We start from the raw sequence: 20444 nt of genomic DNA on the forward strand, positions 1-20444 counted from the left end.
GAAGCTAGGTGGCGTAGTGGATAAAGCACCGGCCCTGGAGTCAGGAGTACCTGGGTTCAAATCCAGGCTCAGAAACTTAATAATTACCTAGCTGTATGGCCTTGGGCAAGCCACTTAACCCCGTTTGCCTTGCAAAATAAAACTAAAAAAAGAGCATATATATAATTATTTCTCATAAAATTATTGTAATGATCAAAAAAGAAGTATAAGTCTTGGGAGCTACTGCTCGCTAAATCACATTTAACACACACACACACACACACATATGTATAAACTTAACTGGTAGTTGCTATGAGCACTAGAATATACTAACTTGAATGCAATTTATTAATTTCTTAATAATAACAACTGTGTTTATATTCTATTTTGAGAAATCATTATTATCAGCCAAATTTTAATTATGATTTTGATGTTATATATTAATAAAAATTGATACATAATCTTAACACTATTCACATGTAATAAGAAGGTTCAATGTAATTTAAGATCTCTTATTTTGCTGATTTTTGTTGAATATTATGAAACTGATGAACATTTGTTAATAGTTTTTAAAAGGATATGGTACTTATTAATACTATGCTAGGATAAGGAAGAAATTTAGGCTTGCATAATATGTAATTAATAAATTAATCAAATTTCCCTTGAAGCCAATTTAGATATTTTCAGTTTTTAGGAAAAAACGCATTCTTTTTTTAAAAATTTTTAAAAATTTATTAATTTTTGAATTCTACATTTCCCCCCAATCTTGCTTCCCTCTCCTCACACCCCACAGAAAGCAGTCTATTAATCTTCACATTGTTTCCATGATATACACTGATCCAAACTGAATGTGTTACAAGAGAAATCATATCCATAAAAAACGAAATATAAAAGATAGCAAAATTACTTAAGATAACTTTTTTGAATTGAAGGTAATAATTTTTGGTCTTTGTTCAAACTCCAAAATTCAATTGTTTCTCTGGATAGAGATGGTATTCTCAATGCCAGATACCCCAAAATAATCTCTGATTGTTGCACTGAGGGAATGAGTAAGTCTACTAAGAATAATCATCAAACTCAAGTTGCTGTTATAGTATGCAATTTTCTTCTGGGTCTGCTCAGCATCAGTTCATGCAAATCTTTCCAGGCTTCTCTGAAATCCCATCCCTCCTGATTTCTAATAGAACAATAGTGTTCTATAAAATACATATACCACAATTTGATCAGTCATTCCCCAATTAATGGACATTCATTCAATTTTCAATTCTTTCCCACCCCAAACATAGCTGTTATGAATAATTTTGTACAAGTGATGTTTTTTTTTTTTAACATTTTTTCATGATCTCTTCAGGGTATAGACCCTGTAGTAGTATTGCTGGATCAAAGGGTATGCACATTTTTATTGTCCTTTGAATATAATTCCAAATTGCTCTCCAGAAAGTTTTGCTGACTTCACAGTTCCAACAACAATGCATTATCTCTACATTTCCCACATCCCTTCCAACACTGATCATTTGTCCTTTCTGGTCATATTGGCCAGTCTGAGTGGTGTGAGGTGTTACCTCAGAGATGCTTTAATTTCCATTTCTCTAATAAGTAATGATTTAGATCAATTTTCATGTTACTATAGATTGTTTTGATTTTTCTCATCTGTAAATTGCCTCTGTATATCCTTTGACCATTTGTCAATTGCTCAATGGATTGATTTTTTTTTTATAATTTTGACTCAGTTCTCTATATATTTTAGAAATGAGTCCTTTGTCAGAAATACTATTTGCAAATGTTTTTTTCTGTGCAAAGGCTTTTTTTAATTTAATGTAATCAAAATTATCTAGTTTGTTTTTAATGATGTTCTCCATCTCTTCTTTGTTCATAAACTACTTCCCTTTCCATAGCTCTGACAGGTAAACTATTCCTTGATCTCCCAGTTTGCTTATAATATTGTCTTTTATGCCTGAATCCTGTATCCATTTTGATGTTATCTTGGTATAGGGTGTGAGTTGTTGGTCTAATCCAAGTTTCTGTCCCACTAACTTCCAATTTTCCCAACAGTTTTTAATGAAGAGAAAGTTTTTATACTAAAAGCTGGACTCTTTTGGTTTAACAAACAGTAGATTAATATAATCATTTCCTGCTATTGCACCCAGTCTATTCCACTGATCACCACTCAGTTTCTTAGCCAATACCAGACAGTTTTGATGACTGATGCATTGGAATATAATTTTAGATGTGTTGGACTTAGTCACCTTCTTTTCCACTTTTTTCATTAAATCCTTGGAAATTCTTGACTTTTTATTTCTCCATATGAATTTACTTTCAACTTTTTCTAACTCATTAAAGTGCTTCTTTTTGAAATTTTGATTGGTAAGGCACTAAATAAGTAGTTTACTTTAGGTACAATTGTTATTTTTGTTATATTAGCTCTACCTATCCATGAGTAGCTGATATTTGCCTAGGTTTTTAAATCTGATTTTATTTGTGGGAGAAGTGTTTTGTAGTTATTTTCTTAGAGTTTCTGAGTCTGCATTGGCAAGTAGACTCCCAAGTATTTTATATAGTCTGAAGTTCTTTTGATTGGAATTTCTCTTTCTAGCTCTTGCTACTGTATCTTGCTAGTAAAATATAGAAATGCTGGGGATATATGAGAGTTTATTTTATATCCTGTACCTTTGCTAAAGGTGCTAATTTTTTCTAGTAGCTTTTTAGATGATTTTAGGAGTCTCTAGACATACTGTCATGTCTTCTACAAAGAGCAAGAGTTTTGTTTCTTCCTTCCCAATTCTAAGTCCTTCAATTTCTTTTTCCTTCTCTTATTGCTGAAGTTCACATTTCTAAAACATTATTGAATAGTAGTGGTGATAATTGGCATCCTTGTTTCAACCCAATCTTATTGAGAATGCCTCTAGCTTATCCTCATAACATATAATATTTCTTGATGGTTTCAGATAGATATTGCTTATCATTCTAAGGAACAATCCTTTTATTCATATGCTCTAGTGTTTTTAATTAGAAATGGGTGATATATGTTGTCAAAGGCATTTTCATCATCTATTGATATAATAATATGATATCTGATAGTTTTGTTATCAATATAATTAATTAAACTAACAGTTTTCCTAATATTGAACCAAGCCTGCATTCTTGGCATAAACCCTGCTTGGTCATAAGTGTCTTATCATAGTGATAACTTGCTATAATCACTTTGCTAAGATTTTATTTAAAAAATTTGGATCTATTTTTATTAGGTAGATAGGGGTATAATTTTCTAACTCTGTTTTGACTTTTCCTGGTTTAGATATCAGTACTATATTGTTGTCATAGAAAGAATTAGGCAAAGTACCATCCTCACCTATTTAGCCAAAGAATTTATATAGAATTAGAACAAATTGTTCCTTAAATATTTGATAGAATTCATTGTGAATCTGCATGACCCTGGAGATTTTTGGCTTAGGGGATTCAATGATTGCTTGTTGAATTTCTTTTTCCAAGATAGCATTATTTAAATATGTAATTTCCTCTTCATTTAACCTGGACTTTTATTTTTGTGAATATTCATCCATTTCAATTAGATCATCAAACGTATTAGCATAGAATTGGGCAAGATTGCATTGTTACTTCAGTAACAATGCTGCATAGTATCTTTAGTAACAATTGGTGATGAGTTCACCTTTTTCTTTATGATCCTGGTAATTTCATTTTCTACTGTCTTTTGAAAATCAAATTAACGAGAGGTTTATCAATTTTCTTGGTTTTTTCATACCAACTCTTTGTTTTATTTCATTAATTTTATACTTTTCTTCCTTTCTATTTTATTAATTTGTCCTTTAACTTTTAGAATTTATAATTTGGTATTTAATTTGTTCTTTCTCTAAATTTCTAGTTACATGTTTAGTTCATTGATTTCCTCTTTCTCCAATTTATTTATGTAAGCATTTAAAGATAAAATATATCCCCTGACAACTGCCTTGGCTCTATCCTTTATGTTTAGATATATTGTCTTGTTATTGTCATTATCTAGAATGAAATCATTAATTTTTTCTATAATTTTTTGTTTAATCAATTCAATCTTAAAAATGAGGTGATTTGGTTTGCAATTAGTTTTAGGTCTATGTGCATCTATGTTTTTGAGGTGCCTAACCTGTAAAACAGGAATCATATTTACTTTGATGTCTTCTAAACCAAGAATAATATCGAAAACATAATTAATATCTATTTTTTGAAAATTTTTTATTTAAGTTTTATAAATTTACCCCTATTCTTGCTTCCCTCCCCCACCCCCACAGAAGGCAATCTGTTAGTGTTTACATTGTTTCCATGGTATGTATTGAGCTAAGTTGAATATGATGAGAGAGAAATCATATCCCTAAGAAAGAAAAATAAAATATAAGAGATAACAAAATTACATAAAAAGATAGTGTGTTTTTTTCTAAATTGAAGGTAATAGTCTTTGGTCTTTGTTCAAACTCCACAACTCCCTCTCTGAATACAGATGATTTTCTCCATTGCAGATAGCCCCAAATTGTCCTGGATTGCTGCACTGATGGAATGAGCAAGTCCATCAAAGATGATGATCATCCCAGGATGCTGTTAGGGTGCACAACATTCTCCTTGGTTCCACTCATCCAGCTCAGCACTAATTTATGCAAATCCCTCCATGCTTCCCTTAATTCCCATACTTCCAGGTTTCTTTCTTTTCTTTTTTTTTTTTGGTAATAAGACTTTATCTATACATCAGTAAAATACTCTTGTTCAAGAGCAAAAACAATACTTCCTCCCCCACAAAAACACAGAACCTCATGAGAAACAAAGCAAAAGAAAGAGGAAAAATGTGTTTCAGCTTGTGTTTTGATACCATCAGCTCTGTCTCAGGTAGATAACATTCTTTATCATAAGTCCATCACAGAAGCTACTTCCATATTTTTCCACAGTTGCTGTTGCTATTTGTAATTCCTCCATCCATTCCTCCCCAATACCATCTATTATATTTCTCTCTCCTTTCATTCTTTCCCTCTTCTAAAATGTGCTGTAGGGTATCTGAGTGGCACATAGGGTAAAGCACCAGTCCTTGGACCAAGAAGCCCCAAATCCACATATCACCCCAGAGACCCAGCAACTACCTGGCCCTGACAGGCCACCCAATCCCAGCACCTTGCAAACAGTAAAATAGAAAATAGAAAGTGTGTTATATGTGACTTTTCTCTCCTATGTTCTACCCTCTCCTCTATCACCCATATCACTCCCCCTTCCCCTTGTCCTCCTTCATTCCTTTTTATTCTAGATATCTATACCCTATTGAGTGTGTATACTGTTTCCTCTCTGAGCCATTTCTGAAGAGAGTGAATGTTCCCTGATTCTCCCTCGCCTTCCCCCTTTCATATCATTGCAAAAGCTCATTGCAAAAAAATTTGTATATGAAATATCTTAGCCTATTCCACCTCTCCTTTCTCTTACTCCTCATACATTTCTCTTTTAGCCACTGACTCCATTTTTACAATATATTTTATCTTCATATTCAGCTCTCTCCTGTGGTTCATCTACAAAAGCTCCTTCTACCTGGTCTGTTATATGTGAAGGTTCATATAAGTATTACCAGTATAATTTTTCTATTCAGGAACACATACAGTTCATCATCATTAAGTCACTCATGATTTACGCTTGTCCTCTGCTCTCTATACTTTAGCTGAGTCCTGTACTTGAAGGTCAAACTTTCTGTTCATCTCTGGTCATTTTAAAAGGAACATTTTAAATGGCCCTGTTTCTTTGAAAGTTTGTATTTTTCCCCTGGAAGAGGAGGTTCAGTTTTTCTGGGTAGTTGATTCTTGGTTGCATTCCAAGATTTTTTGCTTTTCAGTATACTATATTCCAAGCCCTATGTACCCTTAATGTAGTTGCTGCTAAGTCCTGTGTGATCCTGAATGCAGCTCCACAATATTTGAATTGTGTCCTTCTGGCTGCTTGTAATATTTTCTGTTTGACTTGGGAGTTCTGGAACTTGGCTATAATATTCCTGGGGATTGTTATTTTTTAATCTCTTTCCATGGGAGATCAGTAGATTCTCTCAGTTTCTGTGTTGCCCGCTGCTTCTAGGATATCAGGGCAATTTTTCTGTAGGAATTCTTTAAAAATGAGGTCAAGGCTCTTTTCCTTATCCTGACTTTTGGGTATCCCAATAATTTTTAAATTATCTTTCCTGAATCTACTTTTCAGATCAGTTGTTTTTTTTTCATTGAGATGTTTCACATTTTCTTCTACTTTTTCATTCTTTTGGTGTTGAAGTATTGTGTCTTGATTTATCATAAAGTCATCAGTTTCTTAAGCTCCATTCTACATCTGAAGTATTTGTTTTCCTCAGAGTTTTCTTATCTCCTTTTCCATCTTGCCAATTCTGCTTTTTTTTAAAGCATTCTTCTACTCAATAACTTTTTGAACTCTTTTATCCATTTGACCTAAGCTGGTTTTTAACATGTTATTTTCTTCAGTATTTTTTGGATCTTCTCCTTGACTAAGCTTCTGACTTCTTTTTCATCTTTTCTTCCTGCATCTCTCTCCTTTCTTTTCACATTTTTTCTTCTATCTCCTTCACTTGATTTTCAAAACATTTTTTGAGCTCTGTTATAGCTTGAGCCCAAATTCTATTTTTTCTTGGAGTCTTTAGATGCAGAAGCTTGTACTTCCTCATCTTCAGATTGAGTATTTTGATCCCTCTTGGGATCATAGACAAAGTATTTGTCAATGGGGTAGTTCCTTTTTTTCTGTTTATTCATTTACCCAGCCTGTGCCTGATTTTGGGGTGCATCCCAAGCTTTTGAGTATTATTTGGACACCCCAACAAGGACCTCAGTGTGTGAGGCTGTGACTGCTCTCCTAGGCTGTGACTGCTCTCCTGGGCTGTGAATTACCACAGGCGTACCCCTCTGCTATGGGGCTGAGGCTGGGGGGATTCCCTGTTCTTTGGGGGACCTAGACTGTGATCAGGATCTGAATGTGGTCAGAGCCCCAGACTCCTGTTCCAGGGACAGAGGACAGAACTCAGAATTCTTCCTCCACTCCCTTACCTTTGGTGGACTGAGCACTCAGGGCACAACTGCCTAAAGTCTCCTGCTTGCTGACTCCAAGAACCTGCTTCTGTTTCCTGGATCTGGGTGTGTTGAGTGTTATGTCTGAGGATCTGGCCTTTGTGCTCACTCTGCTAGAGGTGTCCCTACTGATCTTCCAAGTTGTGTTTGGCTATCTCTGGGGTGCAGGTCAGTAAACTGCTTCTGGTGCCAGGAGCCGCAGCTCCCAGGTGCCCTGGGGCTGTTCCCAGGAGGCTGAAGTTCCTTTGCTCTGGGGGGGGGGGGGATGCCACCTGACCACATGGAGCAGAGTTTTTCCACTATTTTACAGGTTACCTTGGAGTGGAGAGTTGCCTCATTGGAGCTTTCTGTGGGATTTGTCTCTCAAAAATTTAGTTAGAGTCATAATTTTAAGATTTTTGAAATATTTTTGAGAGAGCACCTAGGAGATTTCTCCTGCCACTATCTTGGCTCCCCATAGTCAGTATTTAATAAATGTTTGCTGATTTATTGCAAGCCAATCTGTCATCAGGTACTTTTCTTGTTCAAATACTCTCACTGACTACAGAGAATTCCTCTAATGCCCCTTCTAACTATCATCTTTGTTTCCACTCTTTCTCAGTTATATGACACTGAAAAATAAGTCCTACAACTTAAATAAAGATCTGTATTCAAATTTTGTCTTAGACATTTATTTGTTGTATAAACCTCTGTTTGTCTTAGTTTTCTCAACAATAAAATTAGAAATATAATAGCATTTACTTCCCAGTATTATTGTGAGAATCAAATGGGAAAATACTTGTAAAATGCTTTGCACAATGCATGGTGTAGGGACTTAATGCTTATTGTCTTCTTGTATATCAATTCAATTCATCTCCACCTAACTTTTTAAGAACCTCAATAAATTGCCCCCTTCTGCCATAATTGATTTTATTTCCAACTATGTAAAATTTATAACTCAATAACTATCTCTAATTTCTTAAAATGTGTTTTCTTTACTAGCCATGAAAAAATTGTTTCAGTTTGTATTTTTTTCCTGGTAGAAATATTCCCATTTTAAATCCACTTTGTGTATACAATGTGCCATTTTTTGGAGTGGGAGACCAAGCCAATTCTCTTTTTCTAAATGAAAAAATTTCCATATATTTAATGATGTTATGAACCTTTAAAATTTTGAAAAATCTTTTTTCTAATAAAAACTGAAAATTCAGATTAAGTTATTTGTTTATGTTAACATATTGTGTGTCTGAAGTATGATTTTAATCTGTCTTTCTTGAATTCAAATTCAGCATTACCACTGAATCCTCAGAACTATTCAAGGGAGATCAGTGATATGAGGACTGTTGTGCCCTTGTCAGGGTTGCTTTGCTATCTACCTGATCCATCCGGGTCTTACCTATGATTCCAAAAAAACTGTAGCATTCTCAGCAGCCACATGCCTGAAACCAGCTTTGACAGACAGGCTACTCCATGTTGAGGGTAACTGAGAGATCTCAGACCCTTCAGTGAATTATGTCCCCAACATACATAGTCTTCCCCAGTAGAATGGGTGGGTAAAACCATTCCCCCCCCAATATCCAGAAAGATAGCTGAAGCAGGAACTGAGGAGTGTTGAGAGATTGGTTTGACATTGAAGAGACCAAGGTCATCCTCTGTATGCCAAGGCAGCACCAGTTATCTTGACTCTATTCTGCCACAAGTCTTTGATGACCCTGTAACAGAGAATGAGTGACTTAATGCAAGATTGCCTCAATTCAGGTTGTGCACAAATCAAAAGACATCATGCATACCATTTCAACATTTTTACGTATCTCAAAGCCATGTGGCAACAGACATGTAACAAAACAGCTAGTGTGGAATTTATTGGGAGCTGTCACAACCTTGAATTAAGGTGACCAACCCATCTTCTCACAGTAAGTGGCAATGGGAATCATCCTTAATTTGTCTGAACATTCTTTTGAGACCCCCACTATTCACCTCCTGATGTGAGGGAGAGACTAGAAAAAGTGCCCTAAAATTTTCCTGCTTTACTCATTTTTCTGGCCTGTTTACTGTATTGGGGGGATCCCATTCTGTAATCAAAGATCAAAAAGAAATCTACAAAAACTTCTGGAAGGATGATTCCACTCAGCATTGGTACACTTGTGAACAACATAAAATCAATCTAGCAGATTTGAAAAAAAATAAAATTGGCATGTATGAAATCTTTCAAAATTTACAAAGTACTTTAATATGTACTCATTTGCTCTCCCAATAACTTTGTGAATATATGAATATATATATATATATATATATATATATATATATATATATATATATATATATACAGAAGCAAAAACTGATACTGAAGATTTTGTGACTTGTTTAGATACAGGCATAATAAATTTCTAAAAGATTTGAACCTATTCATTCCAACCTAGTAAACCATTCTATCAGCTGTATAATGGCACTTCTCCATGGTATTTACAACCAATTAATTTAACTCAATATCAGTCCCTTCATTCAATATTTGTTGAGGTATTTTATTTTGAGAAACACTAAAAGTTTATTTTCTCAAAATATTCTCTCCCATGGCTTACATTGGTGTCTGAAATTCCATTCCTTCTTTGGTTTAAAGTCATTCCATTAATAAAGAGCCAATTGCAAAAAAAAGTTATTCAGAAAGGGTCATAGACAAAAATTGTTTTCAAATGTTATTACTTAAGGAGGAATTAGTTTCTTTCCTCTGAAAGAAACTGAACCACAAGGACTGAGTTAGAGAACTGAAAAATTCTGAAGAATGTGACAAATTTAACTAACTGAAAAATATATGAAGACATTTATGAGGTTTATGCTAAAATGGGAAGAGCTTTCAGCAAAAAGGTAAATTAATATTGATGAATAACTTCATGTAATTCTCAAATTTTACTGTCTATTCCTTCTCAGTTTTATTTTTATCCCAAGGAACTTCCTCACTGACTTGTACTGATTCCATTAAAAACAATGCTATTTGAATTGACTTCACCATTAGTAGCCTATTCATTTTTGATAATATTTTCTGATTATTATATTACCATAATTATCCTAAGCATTTTTCCTTTCTTCCTCCGCAGACCATCCTCTAAGACAAACAGTACTTTTTTAGAGATAAAACAAAATCATCTAATGCATTAAAATATTGAAAAAAGTCCAAAACCATGTGAAGTGTGTAGAATCTGTAGACCTCTTATCTCCTTAAAAGGACTGATTGGATGCATAATTTCATATCTCTTCATTTTATTCCTGTTTTATCTTTATAATTTTATTATTTTACCTTTTGATATTTTTGCATGTCATTGCTCTTTCCATTATCATTTTCATATTTATTGTATATACTCTTTTCTTGGCTCTACTTTCTTCATTCTTCATCAGTCCATATAGATCTTTCCATCTCCTCATATTCATCTCATACATCATTTCTTACATCACATAAAAGTAAATTACATTCATATACCATAAATTAGATATTCCCCAACTGATGGGTGCCTACTTTGTTTTCAATTCTTAATTATCACAAAAATTACTGCCATAAATATTTTGAAATATATAACGACTTTCTTCTTATCAGTAACTTCCCTGGATATATTTGGTTATATATTTGGGTAATTTAGTCACTTTTTTTGCACAATTCCAAATCGATTTCCAAAGTGATTGAAATATTTCACAGACCTTTTCTTAAATTAAATCATATATACCATGCCATTTACAAGTTTGATCTAAATCATTATATGTGAATAATTATCTAATTTAATAATTAAAGAACATTATCAAGGTTAACATCATTATTTTTTATTAATCAATCAGCTATTTACCATTTGGGGAGAAAAAATACAGAACTAGAAATTGTCTCACTTAAGTGTATATACACCCATGCAGGTGCATACACATACACACAAAAACATATTTGCCAAATCATATATAGAAATATTTATTGTTAAAAAACTTATATGATAACTACTTGGTCAGAAAATGGAAGCTTGAGACAAAATGGAATGGTTCATCTTAAATTAGCATACATTTCCACTGCAGTAAGATAAAGTACAAGCTAATCTATGAGGGTCAAGAGACTCAAGATCAAAGTTCATCTACTAATCATAAGGTCATGGTCTGAGAAGATGCATCACATTTTGGAGATGACTGTAAACTCATAGACAATGAAGAAGGCACTAGTAGCTGAGGAATCTGACAGTTTTGAGGATATGAAGACCACTCTCCTTTTATAGTTGTTAATATTTTGCCCAGCAAATAAAAAAAGCACATGGAGGATGATCTTGATATGCTCTATAATTCTGACAAATGGTAAATACTTTCTCTTCTTTTTTTTCCCTTATATGCTATAAGTCATGATGGAGAAACCATAATAATGAAGAAATAAGAAAAAAGAAGCTAATAAAAAGGGATGAATAACCCTTAAAGTAGTTCATTTAGTATCTTTCTTGATTTCACCTGATTGTGGACCATACAAAATAAATGATGTTTCAAATAAAACTAGGTAACTCACTTCTTTGAAGAATTGGACACAAAGCACAAATTGTATTAGACTGAAGTTGGGGAGGATGAAGAGTAAAGATTCATAATATATAGTAAAACAATGTTTATAATGCATTCTAAAAGTCCTAAGTATGATGGTATACATTTGTTTTATATCATATATTACCTATTATAGTAAAATAGGGCATTGCATTTAATGTCCAAAGCAAAACAGTAGCTGGAGGGTATAAAATTTTATAATTGAACATCACAAAATGTTATATTTTTAAAAAATCAACAATGAAGCAAAAAATAAAGCAGGGATAGAAAGTCTTAACATTTGAAAATATAAATATGTATAATCTGAGTAAAATCACCAGAAAATGTCAATTGTAACCTAAGTTTCATTGAATTATTTTCAGTTTGTCAAGTTAAAATGCAGAAACAGGAAATAGGAGGGCATTTGAATTCTACACACCGGGGATTAATTTAGGGCAATACCAATAGTAATGTTTTAAAATCTGAAACCGGAACTATGGTAATAAAAATATTTTTAAATGATAAAACAAAGCTGTTGGTAATCAATCTATTTTCAGTAGAAGCAGTAATGACTGAGACAAATGCTTGCCTGATTTCAACCCTTCATAATAATGAAGGGAAATCAAGCAAACTATACAATGAGGGAGACTCATTTATGCCAGAAGCAAATAAAGATAAGAGCTATAGCAAACTCTTCTGGAAGCCTGGATGAATGAACTCTACAGAGCTGAATAGCTTCAGCTCAAAATGGCCCTGTAATTTTCTTGGGATGTTTGCTATTCATCACAAAACTGTGTGCTTCCATAAAACGTAACAAAATAATGGGCCAAAAATTGCTCTATATAATGAGTGAGTGATTCATTGGCGTAGCAAGAATTTTAAAGATTCCCAAATGCACTGACAATTAAATATAGTGGATGAGGACACACAGTGTGATTTCTCAACAATACTCATTTCTATTTACAAGCATCTTTTTATTGTATTTAGTATGAATCAGTAATTGTACCAATACTCTTCTAATATGGAAAATATTGTAAAAGTACTTGTGATAAGGAAGTTGGTTTCTAGGGTTTCTTGTAGTGCTATGAGATTGTTCAGTTAAAAAAGAAAATATAAAGTGACTTACCCATGAATCATAGCACCAACAACAAGAACTGCCAGAAAGCTGAGTGTGAAAGGAGATGAAAAAAATCTAATAATGTGTATGGAAAATTGTCATTACAACATCCACTTATTTCTTGACTGAGAGGTGTAAAAATAGTTCCTAATTGGTATCCCTTAGCAACCATAATTTCTATCTCAGTTACAACCAGAGAACAGAACACAATAATGCCTAGGTAGGGGTATAATTTTCTAGAAGAGTTACAGGGCTATAGCTCCTATAAGTAGACACGTTAATAAGTGATCATTGATAGACAGGGAGGATATTGGTCAGTTAATTATTAGGAACTTACTAGATTCTCTAGCTAGATCAGCAAAAACATTTTATATAATTGAGCAGTTTGTGATAGTATCATAAAATAATTTTTTAAAAAATTTATTTATTTACTTTCATCTATATGCACATGTATATTTTTAAGTTATAAAATTTCTTTCCACTCTCCCTTCCTACCCCCTCCCCTCAGCAGCAAACAGTCAGGTTAGTATTGTATATACATATTTTTGATAAACATTTTTAACAGAATGGTTATATTCAGTATGAGGAAGTAGGATTAAGGGAAAGAAATAAATAAGAGATAATTTTTATAAAGGGTTCATCAAATTTGGAAGCTTTGTGTGTGTGTGTGTGTGTGTGTGTGTGTGTGTGTGTGTGTGTTTTGTTTTGTGCTTCTTCCTATGTATGAGGATAACATAGTCCTTAGTTGTTCTCATACAGTTGTACAAGCTCTCTGAACTGCTGAGAGGAGTGGCTTCCATCAAGGCTGTTCAGCTCATAATGTTGTTAATGTGTATATTGTTCTCTTGGTTCTACTCCCTTCGTTCAACATCAGGACCTATAAGTCATTCCATGCTTTTCTAGAGTCTGATCATTTATAGTTTCTTATAGAACAATAGTATTCCATAGTATTCATGTATCATAACTTATTTAGCCGTTCCCCAATTGATGAGCATACCTTCAATTTTCAATTCTTTACCACTACAAAAAAGAACTACTATGAATATTTTGGAACATATAAGATTTTTCCCTTTTTTATAATTTTATAAATTTTTAAATTTCTTCTAGATATAGACCTAGAATTAAAATTGCTGGGTCAGAGTGTATGAAGAGTTTTATTGCTCTTTGGTCATAGTTCCATATTGCTTTCCAGAAAGGTTGAATCCTTTCACAACTCCAGCACCAATAACATCAATGTCTCAATCCTCCCACAACCTCTCCAAAATCTCATTTCCGCCAATCTGATAGATGTGAGGTGATTCCACTTTGTTGTTTTAATTTGCATTTCTCTAATCAATAGTGATTTGGAGCATTCTTCTTATGATTATGTATAGCTTTAATTTCTTCTTTTGAAAACTGTTCATATCCTTTGACCATTTATCAATTGGGGAATGTTATATAATGCTAATGCAATAACATTTGATATAATAACTGCTTCTACTTATTGAGATTAAATTTCTATTCAAAAATTTAGCTAATTTTTATTAATATCATTTGATTTTACATAAATTTCATCTTTAAATATTTACTTCCAGTCTTTTCCATCCTTGCACCAAAGATTTAATTAAATAAACAAAAAAAGAAGGGAGGAAAAAAAGATCCACTTTAAGAAAATAGAGCAAAATTGACTATCACAATATTGGTAATATTCATAGTTTCTCACCTCTACAACTAAAAGAGGAACACTTTTCTCCTTTTTTCAACTATTTTCAGGGAAATAGCTTTGGTAATTAAATTTACAAAGCATTCAGATAATTATTGATATTGGTTCAATGTCTATAATTTCTTTGAAACACAATAAAGTTTCTTTTTGCTCTTGTAAATTTTTATTTCTGTTCAATCTGATTGCATAATTATAAATCATTTTTTTTGGTATCTGATCATGATTTGTTTCCCCTCAGTTTCTAACTGAAATTCTCTATTTGCTTTAATTTTTGGTTGTGTTTCTTGTAATAATTCAAATTTCTGATTTCTGCTTCTTACTCACTTTTCTACTCTTCTACTTAATTAAAATATTTCATTCTTTCATGTTCTAAATCACTATATATAGGTCTAGATTTCCCTCTAATTAATAGAATTTATTTTTATACCCATCTTTTATTCTAGTTGGTGTTTTCTATTTGTAATTAAATTTTATCCAGTTCTTTTAAATTTATTTATATTGTTAACTCTTCCATTCATTTTGATCTCTCATGAATATAAAGTTACTGAATTGCCAAAGGTCTTTCTTGTCTATCATATGCTTTACCTTCATATGGAAAAAAGAGTGTAGTATAACCACTTCATGTTTCAAAAGATTTCAAGAGATTTGTGGTTGTTGTTTCAGGCAATTATACTTTGTTATCAGAATTTGATTTTTCAGGACAGTTTTCATGCATTGTTTTAATAATTATTTATTATTATGTATGTGATGTTCTCCTTGTTGATATGTTTTGAGATTCTCTGAAGAATGAACAAGTAGAAGATATAAGGTATTGTATGGGAATGAAATGTATAGGAAGGGAAGAAACTTCCTTATCTCACATAAGTGTTCATGAGATAAAGAGTATTCAAATATGAATAAGGAGATAGAGGGGAAGATTTGTACCATGAACTCATTTTCATTTGAACCAGACAAAAGATGGTTAAACACACTTTCACAAACACACTTAACTATGGCATAGAAGAAAGTAAAAAAAGGAAGTGATAGAGGGATGGAGGGGGAAAAAGGAATAAAAGAAACACAGAAAGACTAGAAGAAGAAAGGAAAGGCAAGAGGAAAGAAGCAAAAACGTGTGTTCATTGGTGAAGAAAATAGAAGAAGGTTAAAGGATAGAAAATAGGATACATTATTTTAGGCAAATTTCTTTTCTAAATTGTCACCTTCTGGGGCTTCTAGGTGGCAAAGTGGATAGAGAACTGGCCCTGGAGTCAGGAGTACCTGAGTTCAGATCTAGCTTCAGACACTTAATAGTTACTTAGCTTTGTGGCCTTGGGCAAACCACTTAACTCCATTTGCCTTGCAAAAACCTAAAAAAAAAAGTCACCTTCTGGGGACAGGGGGAGGGGAAGGGGTGTGGGTGATAGAGGAGAGGGTAGACCATAGGAGAAGTTAGTTGGATGCAAAAGCAACTGTGGAAACATATAGGAGTAACTTCTATGATGGACTTATGATAAAGAATGTGATCCACCCAAGACAGAGCTGATAGTATAAGAACATGGACTGAAGCACATTTTTTTTGCTTTCTTTCACTTTATTTCTCATGAGGTTTTATATTTTTGTGGGGGAGGGAATATTATGTTTACTTTTACAACAAGAATATTTAAGTAATATTTGAATAAATTAAAGAAAAAATAAAAAGAGAGAAAAAAGTAAATAAAGAAAGAAATTGCCACCTTTCCTGTAAAGAGAAAAAATGTAGGTTGATGAAATGGATGTAAATGAACAACAACAACAGCAATAACAATAATAATAATAACTGTTACCTTGAACATATGTGGGATAACTAACATAAAATAACCAATTAAAAATAAATTCATCAATATACTTTTTAATTTTTATTTATTTTTTCTTATTACATGCAAAGGTATGGGAGAGGGCCTGGTTAACAGCGATTCATTGGATTTATTGACTGCAGGGGGGCGAACTAGTAGGTGGTGTGGCTTTGCTCACTTGGTTTAGTGACTCCAAGAGGGCTGGCCAGTAGGGTGTGCTGGTTACTTTCTCTGGATACTTTGATTTGAGGTCCTCTCCATAGGCCTAGAGGAGATGGGTGGCACTGCTGGATACTGTTATCTTTGTGGGTTGGGCTCTAGGGGAGGTAATTAATCTCTTTATTCAAGTGAGGGAGCTCTGCTGCCCACATCTGAATCAGGGTAAGGAGGTGGGCTGCTACTGTTGTTTGTTCTGGGAAGAGGACTCTGCTTAAATGAAAGCATGATGTCCAAGGTTATCCAGACCAGAGCACCCTAATGAATCCATATCCAGCTGTACTCTGCAATTCTCTGAGCTGGAACTCACCCTCCAGCCCTGCTGGAGTGTCCCAGATCTTCAGTCCCATAGCCAAAGCCTCCAAGTCCCAGTTATCTCTCCTAACATGACTCCCTCAGCCAATGCCTCCTTGGCTGCTAGATTAGGGTCTCACCCCGCCTCTGGGCTGGCTGTCTGCTCTCTGCCCCCTGCTCACCCATGATCCCCACAGACAGACCTTGTTTGTTAATGTTATTCTCCTTGCTTCTTTTTCTAGGTTTTGTTGATTGAATTTCTGTTAAGAGGTTTGTTTCATTATATATGAGTAAAGATCTGGAGACCTAAGCATAGTGCCTGTCTTCTCTTTCCCATCTTGAATGGAAGAGTTTTCCGTTATTTAAAAAAAAATAGATCTTTATAGAACAGTTAATTATTTTTTTTTTATTTTTTATTTTGCAAGGCAAATGGGGTTAAGTGGCTTGCCCAAGGCCACACAGCTAGGTAATTATTTAGTGTCTGAGGTCAGATTTGAACCCAGGTACTCCTGACTTCAGGACCGATGTTCTATCTACTGTGCCACCTGGCTGCCCTGGTTCATTATTTTTTAAACTATAGTTTCAGAAAGTTTAATACTGTATGATATTAACCTTCTTTTCTCTCTATTCTTTTAATTTAGAGAGAGTATGAAACTGGCATTCAAGTGATCAGGATTTGAGCCTTGCAATTAAAGTGAACTGTTTTTGTCATTTGGAAATTCAACTTAGCTGTCTAAAAATATTTCCTTTTAAATTGCAATGGGGAGATTTAGAGAATGAGATCCAGAAGACAATTGCAAAGAAACCTATTTTGTAAACAGAGTTAATCATATAAAGTATAAGTAAAATGCATAGTTTTAAGATATTTCTCATTTAGCTTCTGGATGATAATCTGCTTTCCTTCCCTCTTACTACAAAATAATGCATGATACAATTAAATACAATTGGGAAGAGATTCACTCCAAATCCTGAGTCAATTCTCCTTGCTATCTATACCTGAAATTTTCCTATTTTCCCTCTCAAGCTCAGAAAAACAAGAGAAATTAGAAAACTAATTCTGAGAACTGCCTTAAATTCACTTCTTTATTAATAGGCAATTTTTCATGATCTGCAATATCCTTAACACCAATCCTCTTCTAACAATAACAGCAATAAAAATACTGATTATTGAACATTTACTAAGCAATTTCTTCTTAAGCAAGATGGTATTATGAATAGAATGTTACATATAATGCCTGGTAGAATTGTGTTCATATCATATCTCAGGAACTTAGTAAGCATGGGAATAACACTATCTTACTTTGAGCCACAGTCTACTTTCTAAGGCAGTAAGTTATAAATTGATTATTATTTCTATAGTTAGTGTGAACACTATTGATGTTATAAGGTCTTGAATAGTCAATATTTGTAAAACACAATGTATTAAACTATAGTGGATTTTTTGTTTTGTTTTTAAGGAGGGGGAGGTGTGATGGTACTTGGCCTCCTCCTGCTTTATACAGGATGTTTCAGTTCACTCCATTCTGCATCTACTGATTTACCTGATTTCAGTTCCATGAATAAAGGTAGTCCTCCCACATAAGCTCATCACTTTATGAGTTTGTGTGTGTGAGTGTGTGTGTGTGTGTGTGAGAGAGAGAGAGAGAGAGAGAGAGAGAGAGAGAGAGAGAGGTTATTCTTCATTTACTATTATTTCTTTTTAACATTTTTAAATTTTTTTGCATTCCAAATTCTCTCACTCCCTCCTCCCTTTCTTCTACCCACTAAGATGGTTGACAATATTATGTTACTATAAACATTTATACACACACACACACAAATATATGAATACATAGGAGAATAAAATGAATCAGATTTAGGAAGCATTGTTAACAATAAGGCTAATGGAGGTGATGGAAATCCAATGGAGTTAATTAAATTTTGAAAGATTATGCTATTACAGTATTGCACTCATGCAAGGAAATTTGGAAAATTCAACACTGGACTCTGGATTGGTAAAGATCAATTTATATTCCAATCCAAAAAAGGGCAATGGCATGGAATGTTCAAATCACTGAACATTTGTCCTCGTTTAACATTTGAAGAAGACGATGCTTAAGATTATATAAGTTAGGTTTCAGTATTATTTGAACCAAGAAAAAGCAGACTGGTTTTCAAGAGCCAGAGGAACTAGAGACCAAATTGAGAATATGGAAAACATCTATTTCTGCTTCTAAGACTATACTGAAATCCTTGATTGTGTGAATCACAACAAAATATGCCAGCTGCCTAAAGGGATGTGAGTACCAGATAATCTTACTTGTCTCCTGAGGAACATTTATTGAGATCAAGAAAATTATTTTGAATCTTACATGAAACAACTGATAGGTTTAAAACTAGAAAAGGAGTATCATAATTCTTTATATTGTTACCACATTTATTTAACTTATATGTAGACTGTCATACAAAATACCTGGATCGATGATTCAAAAGGCAGAAGCAACTTTGCCTGAAGAAGTATCAACAATCTCATTTATGTAAATGATACTTCACTGATTCCATCACTTCTTGACAAAATAGGAGGAAATGAAATAAAAGTGGTATAATATTTTATATTCTTTAATTCAAAAATTACTTCAGATGATGACTAAAGCAATGAAATTAAAAGATTCTTGCTCACTGGAAGGAAAGCAATGCAAAGCCTGGAAAGCATACTAAACGGCAGATACATTGCACTGCCAACAAGGTCTGCATAGTTAGAGCTATGATATTTTACAACATATGTAATAATGTGTATCTGTGGGAGTTGGGTTATAAGGAAAGTTGGGCCCTGAAGAATTGACACTTCTTAATTGTGACCTTGGACAGCAAGGAGATAAAATCAGCCAAAACTTGAAGAAATTATTTTATTATTTTATTTTAATAAATTATTTTTATTAAGTTATGCACTGAAACATAAAATACTGGAGATGAAACTTCAATATTTGGCTACATAAGGAGAGGACAAAAATCATTTGATAAAGAACCTGATGCTGAGGAGAACAAAGGATGAGATGGGATAGATAGTGTCATGGAAACAATGAATATGAAGCTGGATATGCTTTTCTAGCTAGTGGAGGATAGAATATCTTGATGTGGTGTGATAGTCCATGGAGTCACAAAGACTATGACAAGATGGAATGATTAAATGATAACAACATATTACAATATACTACAAATAGCAACAATGACACCTAGTTGCTATCATTTCTTATAGTACAATAGTATTACATTATAATAACATTCCACAAATGTCTTCAATCACTCCCCAATTGATAGACATTCTCTATATTTCCACTTCTTTGTCACCACCACAAAAAGAGCTGTAATAGATATTTTTCATATCTATATCTATGTCTGTATATATATATATATATCATATATACATATACATGTTTATACTACTGATATTTCTGGATAAAATATTATGCATATTTACTGTTCCTTTGGGCATGCTTTCAAATTTTTTTGCCAGAATGGTTGTGCAAGTACACAATACCACATCTGAGGTGCTGAATAATGCTACTGTATTCAACTGGATTTAGATGATAGGAAATTCAAGAAAATATATACTACCTACCTTTAATGAATTTCCAATCTTCTTAGGGAATAATGAGGATTGAATATATGATAGTATCCCCTTATTCTGCCATTTATAAAAGCACTTTAGAAGAATTTTGCACTTATTGACAAACAAGGTCATATATCAAAGGGCATTAAAATCA

The sequence above is a fragment of the Macrotis lagotis genome, chromosome 6 (genome assembly GCF_037893015.1).
Source record: "Macrotis lagotis isolate mMagLag1 chromosome 6, bilby.v1.9.chrom.fasta, whole genome shotgun sequence".
Taxonomy (NCBI): Eukaryota; Metazoa; Chordata; class Mammalia; order Peramelemorphia; family Peramelidae; genus Macrotis; species Macrotis lagotis.